This window comes from Lygodium microphyllum, chromosome 3 (assembly GCF_053477565.2).
Source record: "Lygodium microphyllum isolate KBCC chromosome 3, Lygodium_microphyllum_v1.1.10, whole genome shotgun sequence".
In the NCBI taxonomy this organism is placed as follows: Eukaryota; Viridiplantae; Streptophyta; class Polypodiopsida; order Schizaeales; family Lygodiaceae; genus Lygodium; species Lygodium microphyllum.
The window spans coordinates 32,508,062-32,522,583 of record NC_141137.1 but is presented as its reverse complement, the minus strand read 5'-3'; positions in this window follow the sequence as shown (position 1 = coordinate 32,522,583).

Below are 14,522 nucleotides of genomic sequence, written 5' to 3'. Positions count from 1 at the left end.
TACTTGGTTTTTTTTAATAGCCCACTAGGCCTATTGGTGTATGAAGAAAATCATGTGGGGTTAAAACCCTAGAAATTCCACTATATATAGAGGACCCTAAACACATTTCCCACTTTTTCAACTCTTGGGTGAATCTCTTGGGGAGTGGATTGTTGTTGGGTAAAGAACTCTTTTATAGGAAAACCTGGAGAGTATCTTCTATATAGAGTAGATGGTTTTGTGAATCTTTCAATAAGACAAATTCCATTTTTGTAAAAACAAGCAACTAAAGCATGTGCAAATAAGATCAAGTTACTTGTTCTAGCAAGAGCAAGAGATAATCCTTGGTTATTTTCTAGTCTTAGTTCTTGTTTTTGAACAAACATTGGGGTAATCACAAAAGGCTTTATATCTTGGGTACTTGGTCCTCTCCTAGGCCATAGGTATCCTAGATATGAAGCATTGGGTTAGACAATAGTAATTAAACATATGTGAATTTTTTTAATGGGCTAATGTCCTAGCCTGGACAATGTCAATTCTCATGGTATCGTTGTTGTTTGATACTATTTAGAATAGGTTATTTTGAATTGAAAAAAATTAGTTCATTAGTATTTTTTTGTCATTAGTTTAAACATGTGCTTTAATGTTATGCATATTGTTGGTAAGTTGTGTACACAAATTGCTTATTAATTTGTTATATAATATTAGAATATAATTATGTGTGCATAATATATATATATATATATATATATATATATATATATATATATATATATATATATATATATATAAGTGTCTATGAATGTGCATGTGGTATAAAATCTATAAAATGTTCACATCATCATTGCATGTTTACTCATCTTTTTTATAATTCTTTCATATCATGACTCGCATGCATTATATATTTATTATAAGTACACAAAAGATTTATTACAATTTTTTACTTTATCACCAAAATAAATCGTGTTTGTAAATTTTATATAGTTATCAAAATAATATAAGAATAGCATTTGCATCAAGTGAATCTATGTTTTTTATTTTTAATTAAATTAAATTTATTTATTGAAGATTAACCATTTAAATGATTGATTGTTCCATGAGTTATTGTATAGTTCATTTGTCTATACATTTGTTAAATTGTTCCATAGATTGTTTCATATATTACTTTCTTATGTGTTTTATTCTATTGTGAGGATTCGTTTTAACTTGTTGCTAGTAACATTATAGAGCAATGATCATTGATCATTTACTTGTTACCTCCATGTCCACTGCAGTATCTAAGAATATGAGAGCACTAATCCCCAATTTTCAAAGACAACCAATGCTTCTTTCTCTTGACCAACCTAATGCAAAGTCGTCTTAGCTACAAAAAAGCTGCCAAGGATAGAGTGTTAATTTTATAAATGCATTTTAGGTGGATATATGCATTGGGAGTATAATATTTGTCATATCATGAAGTGATCATTGATCACTTACTTGTTATCTCGGGTAAGTTACTCATGAATATATGTGTGTATCGTGTGAGTTCAAAATAAGGTATTTTTAAAATACCATTTTTATATATTTTTACATATAGATGGGTGTAATATAAAGGGGTTATTTATAGATTAAATAAAAAAGGGTTATGTTTTATTCAAGAAAAATTTACAGATAAGGATATTTATAAATAGGCCTTGAACGCACGTGATGTAGAGGATATACATATAGTAACTTCCCCGAGCTTGTTATCTCCATGTGCACTACAACATCCAAGAATATGAGGGCTCTAATTTTCTAGTTTTCAAAGACAACCTATGCTTCTTCCTTGGACTAGCCTCATGCAAAGTTGGGTCCTAATAACTATTTAAAAAAATTCACTAAGGATAGGGTAGCAATTTACCAAATACCTTTTAAGTGGATATATGCATTGGGAGTATAATTTTTGTTGTATCTTGAAGTCTAGTGCACCGTGCATTAAATACCATTTCCTTGGTAGTGTGAGGAAGTCCACCCATGTATATCAATAGTTAGCCACCAAACAAGCCACTAAAGCCATTCAAGAGCACTATGAAAGCAAGAGGGCTGCCATTGCAAGAAAGTCACGTGTTGAAGTTGAGATGTTTGGCTCACACATCGGTATTGTTAATCAATGGAATGCCTCTCAAGCTCAAATTCCCCATGCTTCTAACTCTAGAGAGTTTCAAGTATGACTTGATGGGGAAAGCTATCAGTTCAAGAACAAAGTGAGTGTATGTCAAAAATCTCTCCATGAGAGTTTTCGTGTGACACAACTAGAAGAAGCACAGATGGCCTTGACTAGGGCTTTTTTTTCTGGCATGCAATGACAATTGTGGATATAGAAGAAATTTGGAGTTTGTCTCTAGCTTTTTCTCATCATCTTATCACTCAATACAACCCGATGTTCTTGATAAGTGCCACTTAGAGATAAAGGAGTTGGGTTATACTTTGGAGTCCTTACTTTGAAACAAGGGTGCTATGATAGAATAATTCCTATACATGGATATGTACAATTGGAAGGCTCAACAAAGTGTGAGAGTGAAGGATAAGGTTTTCGAGTTGCATTCTAATTGTTTGAACAAGTGGTGGTAGTCTATGGTTGATGCATATCATTTAATGATTCATATCATGTATGCCATATGCAACCTGGACGAAGGAGTGGTAAACATGGAAAAAGTATAGATGACATAGTGGACTGTGCAATAGAGTTTAGAGTCTCCTAAGGAAATTATAGACTCCATTGCAAAGCCCTAGCCAAAACCATTTAAGGCATCTCAGAGAAAGGTGTTGTTAAAATATGTTCAAAGATGGGTTGCAGCCCATATACCATTGCATAATGTCTCATATCTATTAGATCATAAAGTATTGAGGCCTGGACTTGCAAAGCAACAGTGAGGTCATTACATACTTCGGAGGTCTCTAGATTTGAACTAAGATAAGGTTTGTTATCTAATCCATTTGTGTAGGAGATGGCCAAGGAGTAGTTGGCATGGAAGTGGTAGCCATGAATGTAGGAGATACTTGTCCACATGTGAGAACTCTCACTGTAAATGTGCTAGCAACTCCAACTCGAAGTGAAATTGGAGCACATATAAATATGTTCACAACACTATTCAAAATAGATAGTTGGTAGACAAGGTCGAGAAGTTGTTATACATGCATTGTAATGATAGGATCTTGCTGATTCTTGAGAATAGTGAGACTAAGAGGAGGGTATGCCCATGTGGATATACAATCATAATGACATTAAGACCGAGACATCAAACTCTAATGGGATCAAGCATTTTGAGGGCAAGTCACACCCTTCTAACAAACATTGAGATTTAGATGAGCATAGAGGTAACGAATGTAGACATTGAGGATTGTCTTACCTATTGAATGACTTGATTCCAAGCAGCATTTGTCAAGCTCATACATCATGATGAAGCAATGGATTAGTGTGGAAGCTTGACCTCTCCTTTTACCTTGATGTAAAAAATTTAAATGCTATAATAAAAGATCGACTTGTGGATATTTAATTTTTTTAATAGCAGTAAGTTTACAATGTCAAATTTAGTGTACCATGAAAGAAGCATTTATTGTTTCAACTTTCCATAATTTTTATATTTTGAAAGCCACCTCTTTACATACAATCAAAGAGTTGTATTACTTATCATTCAATTCTTGTCATTATCAATATTTGTACATCTAAGTATTTACATGTAGTTTTCAATCAAGGAGGTTGATAACACTAAGTACTCCTTTGATCTCACTCTTAAGGTTACATATAAGATATCTTATATAATGCTTTAGGAAAAAACGTTTCGCAAGAAGGACACTATTGTTAAGAATCATTTGACATCCTAGGTAAGCAGGGGGTACATAATGTTCACATGACAAATAGTATGAATCCATTTCACTACCAAATGGCATAAAGTAGCCCATACAGACATTGCTTGAAGGGAGTGAGCCCTGAAGTGAAGCACACTGAGCAGAAGCAAGAGCTATGGTGGAAGGAGCAAGAGCAAGAGAGAGAGACACACAACATGTGAAAACTCCAATAGTCACAATGTGTGATCGGTCTTTCCTTTATTCAAATGTCATTGAAAGAATAAAGAATAACGTGATAATGATGGACACCTACCACATGCAATGTATAGGTGTGTGGGTATGCAGGTATTGTCAGTGTAACTAATACACATGCAGCTAAGCACATGCGTCTTTACCCCCAATAACATTCCACTTAAAGGTGAATGTGCTCCAAGTGAGAAGAGAACAAGAAAAAAGTGAGAAAGTACCAATGTACATAAGTACAACCAAATGAAGAAAGACGTCATATCATCCAACGCCCATCAACCTCTTAAGAAAGTCAAAACACTCCATTGAGAGACTTTTAGTGAGAAAATCTGCAGGATTTTGGTCAGTTGAGATCTTGACAAAGCTCAATGAACTTGTCCTCAATGACCTCTTGAATAAAGTGGTAACACATCTCGATGTGCTTCATCTTCACATGGAAGACCGAATTCTTGGCTAACTAAATAGCACTTATAGAATCCAAATGCAGTGTAGGAACCACATCAATAATGCCAAGGTTTGCCACCAGGATGGCCTAACCACCAAAGAGCCTCCTTGCAAGCCTCAATGGATGGATGCAACATACTATGTCTCTATAGTAGATAGGACCGTGCATTTCTATACCCTGGACATCCAAGAAACAACACCTCAAGCAAAGGTGAAGACATAGCTAGAGGTGGACTTCCTATTGTCTACATGTCCCCTTCATAATTAGAGCTAATGTATCCCATGACTCCTGTATCCTAGCCACTATAACATATGCACATAGATGTTGTACCCTTCAGGTACCGCATGATACCCTTGACGGCATCCCAATGCCATTTTCCAAGTGTAGCCATATAACATGCCACAACTTCCACTACAAATGCTATGTCAGGGTACGATTGGCTATCATGCATACATTAAACTACCACTACAGATGCATAAGAGATCTTGGCCATCTCGGCCTTCTACTCATTAGATGACTGTGAACAATCAGCTTGACTCGCCTTCACATGTCAAGGACCTTCTAGATATACTCCTTCTATGACAAGTAGAGGAGCCCTTAGAGCGATCGTGCATAATCACATCCCAAGAATATGTGAGGCATGTCCCATGTCCTTCATCTCAAATCTCTTTTTGAGCTGACCTTTTAAGGCATCCAACTCATCATGAGAACTTCTAGCAATCAATATACCATCCACATAGAGGATCAAAATCATAAGGCTTCCATCATAAGCATTCTTTTGTATAAACACGGATCCATATCACTATAGGAAAATCCGTGTGAATGCATAAAGGCATCAAAATTGTGACACCATTTCCTAGGTGCTTGCTTAAGGCCATAAAGACTCTTTCGCACTCTATACACTAGGTGTTCTCTACTACCACGTTCTACAAAGCCCTTAGGTTGCTCTATGTAAATCTCATCATGCAAGTCCCTACTAAAAAAAGTCACCTTAACATCCATATGATAAAGATCCAAGTCAAGCTGAGCAACCAAATCTAGTATCAAGCATAGAATAGGCATCTTTATAGCAGGAGAAAAGACTTTATCAAAGTCCACACCATGCTCCTACTTAAAGCCCTTAGTAACCAATCTAGCCTTATATCTCGGCTTGGGGTGTCCAGGGGTACTTTTCAACTTGTACACCCACTTGCATGGCAAAATCCCACATATGATTTTTCTACAATGAATCCTACCTGACTGCATGGTCATCTCCCAAGAGTGACTATCACCTCTATGCATGGCCTCCTCATAAGTAAGAGACTCACCAGCATCTGTCACTATAACATAATCCATAGAGGTCTCAAATCATGTAGGCCGTCGACTATCTCTAGAAGACCGCCCCAAAGCTAGCTGTGGGACCTATACATCCTATGAAGCATCAGGGACTTGGGTCACTAGGGCATCAACTGCTACAACAAGCTGTCTAGTTGGCTACACATTAGTAAGAGAATCCTCCTAAAATATCACCTTGCATACCTCAATGACATGCTCAAGCTGCTTATGCATTTTCTCCTCATGGAAAATAACATCATGGCTGCAGATAATCTTTCGAGCTTGTGGATCCCATAGGTGATAGCCCATCTCAATTGCATCCCCATAACCAAGAAAGATGCATTTCCTAGACTTAGGATCCAGCTTATTGCACCTATCCTTGGGTACATGGCAAAAAGCCTCACAACCAAAGACACGCAAATGAGCACATGAGGGAGGTTTTCCAAGCCATACCTCCTCTATAACTTGATCATCAAAAGCAGTACATGGGGACCGATTTATCAAGTGTACGACAGTAGTAGTAACTACCTCAACCCAAAAATATTGTGGTAAGCCTTCTTGGCTAAGGATGCTATGAACTCACTCCTGAATTGTCATGTTCATGTGCTCACCCATACCATTCTGGGATGGGGTGTACAAGGTGGTCGATTGACGCTTAATATGCCTCTCTTCACAAAACTACTCAAAGGCTTTAGAGACATACTCACCCCCACTATCTCGCCTTAGGCATTTCAGCCTATACCCAGACTAGTTCTCAACCAAAGCAATCCAATGCTGAAATGTCACACCGACTTCTAATTTTTGCTTAATAGGATAGCCCAGACCTTATGCATATTGTCATCAATGAAAATAACGAAATACTTCACACCACACACCTAACGACTGGTAAGCATGGGAACACATACATCCGCATGAACAAGAGCCAATGGCTCACCTGCGCATGTTATACTAGACTTTTTATGTGTGTTACTTGTCTACTTGCCATATAAACAATGATCACAAGACTCAAAGCACTTACAATCAAGGGGCAAAAGATACTACAAATGGGTAAACATTTTCATTCCTTTCAAGGACATGTGCCCAAGGCGACGATGCCACAGAGATACATATGGAACTGCATCCACTGCCAAAATATGGTCAATTGACCCAGATACAAGCGAGTAGAGAGTATTGGACTTATCACCATGTGCAATGACAAGATTCCCACGGTAATCTTCCATGAGGAATCACCAAAAGAAACTACATAACATGCATCATCCAAAGTGCCAGCAAAGATAAGGCTCTTTGTGAGAGCCAATACATGACATACATCATGAAGAGTAAACATGCAACCCAAACCAAAACTGCAACAGCAGCTGGACATCACCAAGACCAACTATCTCCAATGCTAGGTCATTACCCAAACAGACAAATCCAATGATACTGTGATAGGAATTAGACCACTCTCTGTGAGGAGTCACATGAAAGGAAGCCCCTGAATCTATCAACCAACACTGAATATACCCTAACAAACCATCATTCATCTATGAAGTATCATGAGAAGAAGCTACAAGTATGAAATCATCATCAGAATCAATCTGCACAACATTAATCTCTTTAATCTTAATGCTTGACTTGTTAGGGACAATGCTACGATTATCATTTTTGTCATGTACTTTACCCTTGACCTTTTCCTCGTGCTTGTCTTCGCGTATTTTATGGCACTACGGCCGAATATCTCCTACTTTCCCACAGTAATGACAAGTCAATGAGGACTGACAGTTACATGACTTACTGCGAGATTGTCCACATGACTGAGAGCGAGACTATTGAGAGTCTCTTCCACTATGGGCATTACCACTCCTACCATTATTGCCTTTTTTCTTAATCTCTTAAGTCAAGTGCACCCTCCTCTACATCCTGTAACTATCCCCATCAATAGGCAGGTTGGCACAAATAGCAATACGAAATTTTTCCCATGATTCAGGCAGTGTAAGTAAGAGGAACAAGGGGAGTAGAGTACCCTTGAATTCAACCCCCTAAGAAGACAAATGACTGATAATGGAATGAAACTCATTTAAGTGAGCTAATATAGAAGTGTCCTCCTTAATGTGAAGGTTCATGAGTTGCTTTAGCCAATACATCTGAGAAGCAAGGCTTTGTTTGGCATAGACATTGTGGATCTTTTCCCATAATTGCCAAGCGGACTACCCATCAAATACAACCTTATAGGACACCTACTTAAAGAGGGATGATATGATGGGGGGACTTTTATAGCTCATCTAATTTAGACCAATCCTCTACATCAATAAGTTCCGGCTTGATAACCTTATGTTTCAAAGGCCTAACCTGCATTTTATACACTAAAACTTACCAAATTTGGGCCTTCTAGTAGCTACAGTTGGTGCCATCCATCTTGTCAATATTAAATATAGCACTATCACTCAAGCCACCATCCATAATGAAGGGAAACAAGTGCACAAACTATCAAAGCAGGCTGTTGTAGTTACTGCAAACAGCCCTAAAACCACTATTAAATCAGGCTGAAAACAAGGGAGACTGAGCGAGCAATGAACTGTCCACAAACTCAATGCAAAGAATTGTCAAATGGAGGTGACTACTCGCATAAACAATGTAGTAAACTGCAATTACAACATGCAAAAAATGAAGTATAATAGTAAGAAATCAATGTCAAAGATGGGCAATCATTGATATAAGACAAACTGCAATTGCTAGGGGATAGCTCCAACTAGCAGTGAGTGAATATGTGACTAGCACCAAGAACTGTCAAAGAATCAATATGTCAGACTAGTAGACCATCATGCATAGAGTGGGTCTCACATATAACAGAAGAGACTAATTAAAGGGGATAGGTGTTGGTCCAAGAGGAATGTCAACTTGGCCCATTAAGCATCAAATGCATCCATAAAGCATGCCAAGAGCATGTACATGTCACCAAGTCCCACAATCTCACCGGAAGACCCTCAAGCTCAACCACATAACCAAAATTCTCAATGTAATATCCAAGTGTCAAGTAGTGGATCCCATTGGAATAAAAGTCAAATGCCAGACAAGCAAACAAAGCTCAAAACATCATGTCGAAGGCATCCATACATCCAAGATCCAAGTAGCATATATTCGGGAGCATCCAAGTCAAGATGGTTTGCAAAGCATCCACTGTAGCATCCAAGGAAATGTCTAGACCAATGTCACTATCTAAAGCTCCAAAATAACTCAATGCAAATCAAGATGAAGCCCAAATTCCATCATACATAGCGAATAGCCCAAGTATCATCCAAGGTTATAGACATAAGCTATCTCAAGGGGATGCCTATTGTAGCAAATGACAAACAATGTCAATCAAAATAAGCTTCAATCACAGCTCAAATGCATTCTAAAGCCATAACAAAGCATGTCACATTATCCATAAGCATCGGTAGATCACCCCAAATAGTAGATAAGTATCCGAGAGCAATAGGCTTTCACTGATAAAATAAGCTTCAGCCCTATTATAAACAATAATGAAGCAACCTCTATAAATTGATCCAAATGAGCTCAATAGAAGCCCAAGAAGTATCCCAAGCATCAAGCTAGCATACGAGCATCCATGTCAAGCCTCACAAGCATCAAATAGGTAGAGATAAGCTCAATACTTGCTATCCACAAGTAGTATATTGCAAACCACTATGAGTACACAGTCAAGAACTGAAATAAGAAGGCTCAAATCCAACTCCAGGAGCTAGTAACCAATTCCAAGGTGCCAAAGGGTGAATGACTAGGATTTAGCCAAGGAGTAGAGGCCAAACGGGAGGTGGGAGAAGTGCCTAATGAGGCAAGAAGAGGGGCAGGGATAGCATGCACAAACATGCTGTCTACTGCAACCCCTCTTGCTATGGCTATTGCTGCCCACAATTGGAGCCCAAGGCAATGATTAGTGGGGCCAAGGGAAGACTTAGAGAAAGCCTCAATAAGTCTTCTACACCGAGAAGAAGAAGAGCACTAAATCATACCTCTCCAAGCTGAGCCATGGTTGCAATTAAAACTATGAACTTAAGCTTTTCTCCACAAGCTAAAGCAATGTTGGGTTGAGCTCCTTAATGCCGGTGCAATGGATTTGATACCAATTGAAGGAAGTGAGCCATGAAGTGGAAGCATGGAGCGGAAGCAAGAGCTATGGTGGAAGGAGCAAGGGCAAGAGCAAGAGAGACACAAGTTGTGGGTTGAGCTCCTCAATGTCGGTGCAATGGCTCTAATACCAGTTGAAGGGAGTGAACCCTAAAGTGGAAGCATGGAGCAAAAGCAAGAGCTATGGTGGAAGAAGCAAGAGCAAGAGAGAGAGACACAAGATGTGGGAACTCCAACAATCACAATGTGTGAACAGCCTTCCCTTTATTTAAATATCATTGAAATAATAGAGAATGAAGTGACAGTGATGGGCACCTGCCACGTGCAATGTATAGGTGTGTGGGTATGCAGGTATTGTTACGTAACTAATACACGGGTGGCTAGGCAGAGGCGCCTTTATCCCCAACATTGCTCGAGCTCACGGGGATATTTATATTTTTCTTGATGGCATGGGGATGAAGTATGGTGCTCGGGAAGTTGTCTCATGGTAACCCCCCTCGAGAAGCACTCTTTATGACATGGTGCTCTATGTGCTCCTCTGTAGTCCGTGTGGGTGTCTCAATTTGTTCCTCAATGTGGGCATACACCTATGGCTATGTTTGGGATTACATGACTTGCTAAAACTCCAATTCCCTTTAGGCTAGCTTGTTCTTCAAGGGCTCCTCTCTTGCATATAAATCCAATGTAGAAACTTGTCGTGGAAACTACAAATCATCTTGAGTGGCTATCACACTTTTATGCATCTATGTCCTTGGTGGAATGGTGGGTCTCCTTTGGTGAGAAGCCCACCGGTGCCTAGTCAATCACAAAGTACATATATAGCATCTTTTTTAGGTACAAGAGGGAGTCAGCATTGTGAAGAGGTTGACCAAAAACCTCGAGAGCTATGCACTCAGTGTTCTTCCTGGTATCATCATGAAGGCATTTGCTCACTTTCCATCACCCTTTCTTTATCTTGACATCTTTGAGCACGACCACACTTAGGCTTCCTCGATTTTCTTATAGTATCATCAACTTTAGTCTACAAGGTAGTACCAATGCTTGTGGCTAGCATTTCCAGGAACGTTAAAGCAAAGAGAGAAATTTGAAAGTGAGAATGAAAGGAGAAAAAAGATCTAGTATTTCTCCTGAATAGAGTTTCCATGCAAAAAAAGCTCATTGTAGTTGAAGAACACTAAAATGGAGAATATGGATACTAAGACCTTTTGAGAGATGAGTGATTTGAGAGGGTGTCTTGAATTCCATATCAAGCATCCAAACAAGAGCTATCATGCCAAACCTACAACACCAATGTTCTTTAAAAGGAAAATGTATTCTTCTTCGACTAAAAAATATGTTTTAGATTAATTTTGGACTAGCTTTGGCTATTTTCAACTTTATGTTGGGTTCTTCCACATTGATAATGAACTACCATTTTTTGTCTCTAAAAGGCCCTCCAAATGATCACCAAAGTTTCCTAATAATTAAGGTTATAACTTAGTCCAATCAATTGACATTTGTCCAATAACTAGATAGTAATTAAGTCTTAGTTTTGTACTATGCTTTATGTGCAACTTTATAGGTAATTTATCTTTTCCATGGTACTTTGAAGTGACAGTTGGATCCATCTTTCGCAAGTAAATTTTATTTCTATTTTCTAAGGTTCAAGTTTTAAACTTCATCTAAAGACTTGATCTAGATTTAATATTACCAAAAAATTAAGTGATAATGTTGCACTAATGTCTTAATAAGATAGCTTATTACAAGATTAGTGAATATCGATTGTCATCACAACAAATCAATGGGACAACTCAACATAGTTCAAAGCTTGCAAGTGCCACTATTTTATTAAGTTATTTGGTATAGGCTATACATGCTCCTTTTTTGGCACATTGAAAAGTCTTGAGTCATATTTGTCATAATTTCACATTATAAAGTTGCATACTTTATGCGGCTTGTAATTAATGTCATTAACATTATTCTTTATAATTTCACATTATAAAGTTGCATGCTTTATGTGACTCGTGATTAATGTCATTAACATTGTTCTTTATAACCCTTAGATGCATCAAATATCATGGCTTATTTTTTTCAAGAATTGAAGTGTCATGAGAGTGTCATATTAGAGTGCAATAGTATTGTATCCCTATTGCTATTTCTTTCTTATAGCTATTGTTTTTATAACCACAACTTGGACAATGTCACAACAAACTCTCTTTGCAATGCCACATTTCACAAAGAATCAAAGCATTCAAACAAGGCAAAAAAAAGTGAACTCGAAGAGAGTTATTTTGAAAGGATACTATTCTCAAACCTTCTTACGATCAAGCCAAAGATGATGATCCTAAAAATGAATAAATAGGCATTTATCATAGAGCTTGGGCCCACACATTTAAGAATGGTATATTTTGATCATGTGAGTACAATGATGTTTTCCTTATATTGCAAGAAAAATAAGTGTTCCAAAAGTGGTTTTGGAATAAATGGGTTAAGAAAATATATTTATGAAGCTAAGAAGGCTTGTATTGAAGAGGTGAGTCAAAAGTACAAGGATGTTGTAGAAGATGTAATTATGAATATTTTTAGGATTGCCTACTATGGTGCAAAAGAAGATCATACATGTTCATGCTTTCTAAGGACTTTGGTTCTCCTTTACGAATACAAATGTTTAAATATCACTAGAGACATATATCACTCTATATTTTTTCTCTTAACAATTAACAAGTCTACTTATAGCAAGCTAATGTAGCATATGGTGGTCTATACATCCTTTACTAAGGAGGATAACTCCACCATATCCTTAGGCTTGTTAGAAATTTAAGATAGTACTTTATACATTTATTTGAGCATCCATGTACTTCTTGAAGCAGCTTCACCTTGATATATTGAAAATGGTACGCTTGGGAACAAATGGTGTGTCAATTGTGGTTGGACATTTAAATAGACTAACTTCAAGATATAAACAATTAAATCTATACATGACTTTCATTCATTGCGTAGCTCATAAAGTTAGTGTATACCTTGCAAATGATATGAAAAAGTCTACTTATATACAAAGATATGGCAATATTATGTGGGACATTATAGGAATTTTTAATAAAATCTATAAAAGAAATAAATTGCTTGAGACCTTGAGAATAAATTTGGATGTATCATTCTTCATATGAGTCACATTTCATAATGTGCAATTTGGCAAGTTGAGCTTCTACTATGCATAAAGTTTACAAATCATTTGAGCCACTATTAGTTTTTTTGAATGAGTACAAAACTCCTCTATTTTAGAAAGTTAAATCATTTGAGTTCATTTAAAGTCTCCATTTTATGGGAGATATGATAGATAAGCTTGCTTACGTGAGTAGTATATACATATGTAAGTATATTTGGAATCCTCATAAAAACAAAGATAACACTCATAAAATTACAATTTATTGAGCTACCTATCTTTAATGTGAATGTCAAGACTATTGATGATAATGGCTATCATATTATTATAAAGTATAGGCAAATAGATAGCTAACTTACTACATTACATTCATCAACGCAAGGCAATATGTAAATGTCAATGCTTACTCATCAAGAATTTGATAGATTGGACATGGAAATAGTGACGTCTTTTCAAAAAGAGTTCATTAACTTTGTGATTGAGAATTTGATAGAGTGATTTCCTGATATGGTATTACTTCATGCTTCAAATGGCATTAGCTCCGTGAAGGGCACCAACTTGAATCTGTGTGAAGATAGGATAAAGGAGCCAATAAGCATTATCTAACAATCCCCCATTGTAATTTTTATTTCCAAGTAACTTACATAAATGTTTTAATAATCAAACTATGTATATCATATAGAGCTCCAATAAAACAACTTTGAGGTCTTATCAAGTAGATCTAGTTATAAATGAAAAGTTTATAAAAGAATAACAATGAGGGGTCAATAGAGTGACATTCAAAGATGCATTGTTTTAATGTCAAAATCCAAAACATAAAAATTTTTACATAACTTAATTGTTTGACTCACATTGAGCTTGTGTGTGTGTGTGTGTGTGTGTGTGTGTGTGTGTGTGTGTGTGATATAGTTTTATTGGCTTGTATAATGGTAGTTGCCTCAAAAAATACTATCCACCCAACCATACCTTAGATGAGACCCAATGTAACCTAGTCTACCAAGTAGGACAAGGCAGTCACCAATGGTTGTCCCTATTAGCGCAATCATCATAGTTGTTGACACAAATAAAGGAGCTACCTTTAGGGATGCTATCAACCATCACATCAATGTTGTCATCACTAATCAAGGAGCTTAAAAAGAAATAAATATTAACACATTGATTGATGAGATCTCAAGACGAAATCTCATAGCCTACCACATATGGGAGCAATACTTGAGCTTTTATTTATGACCATTGATTATTAGAGGATCATAGGATCACCTTTGTTGAGCTAGTGTTGTTTCATGCATGTATCAATTGCTTGCTTGCTATGAGCCTTTAAGTCAAGTTGATGCCATCCCAACACTCATTCACAAAAAGACAAAACATAGGACAAGAAATGTCACAAGATAATAAAGGCAATATGTAGGCAAGCTTAAGGTTGTTTGACTTGTGGATGCCTTACATGCAATGCAATAGACCTACAATGTGTAGTTTTGAGCATGT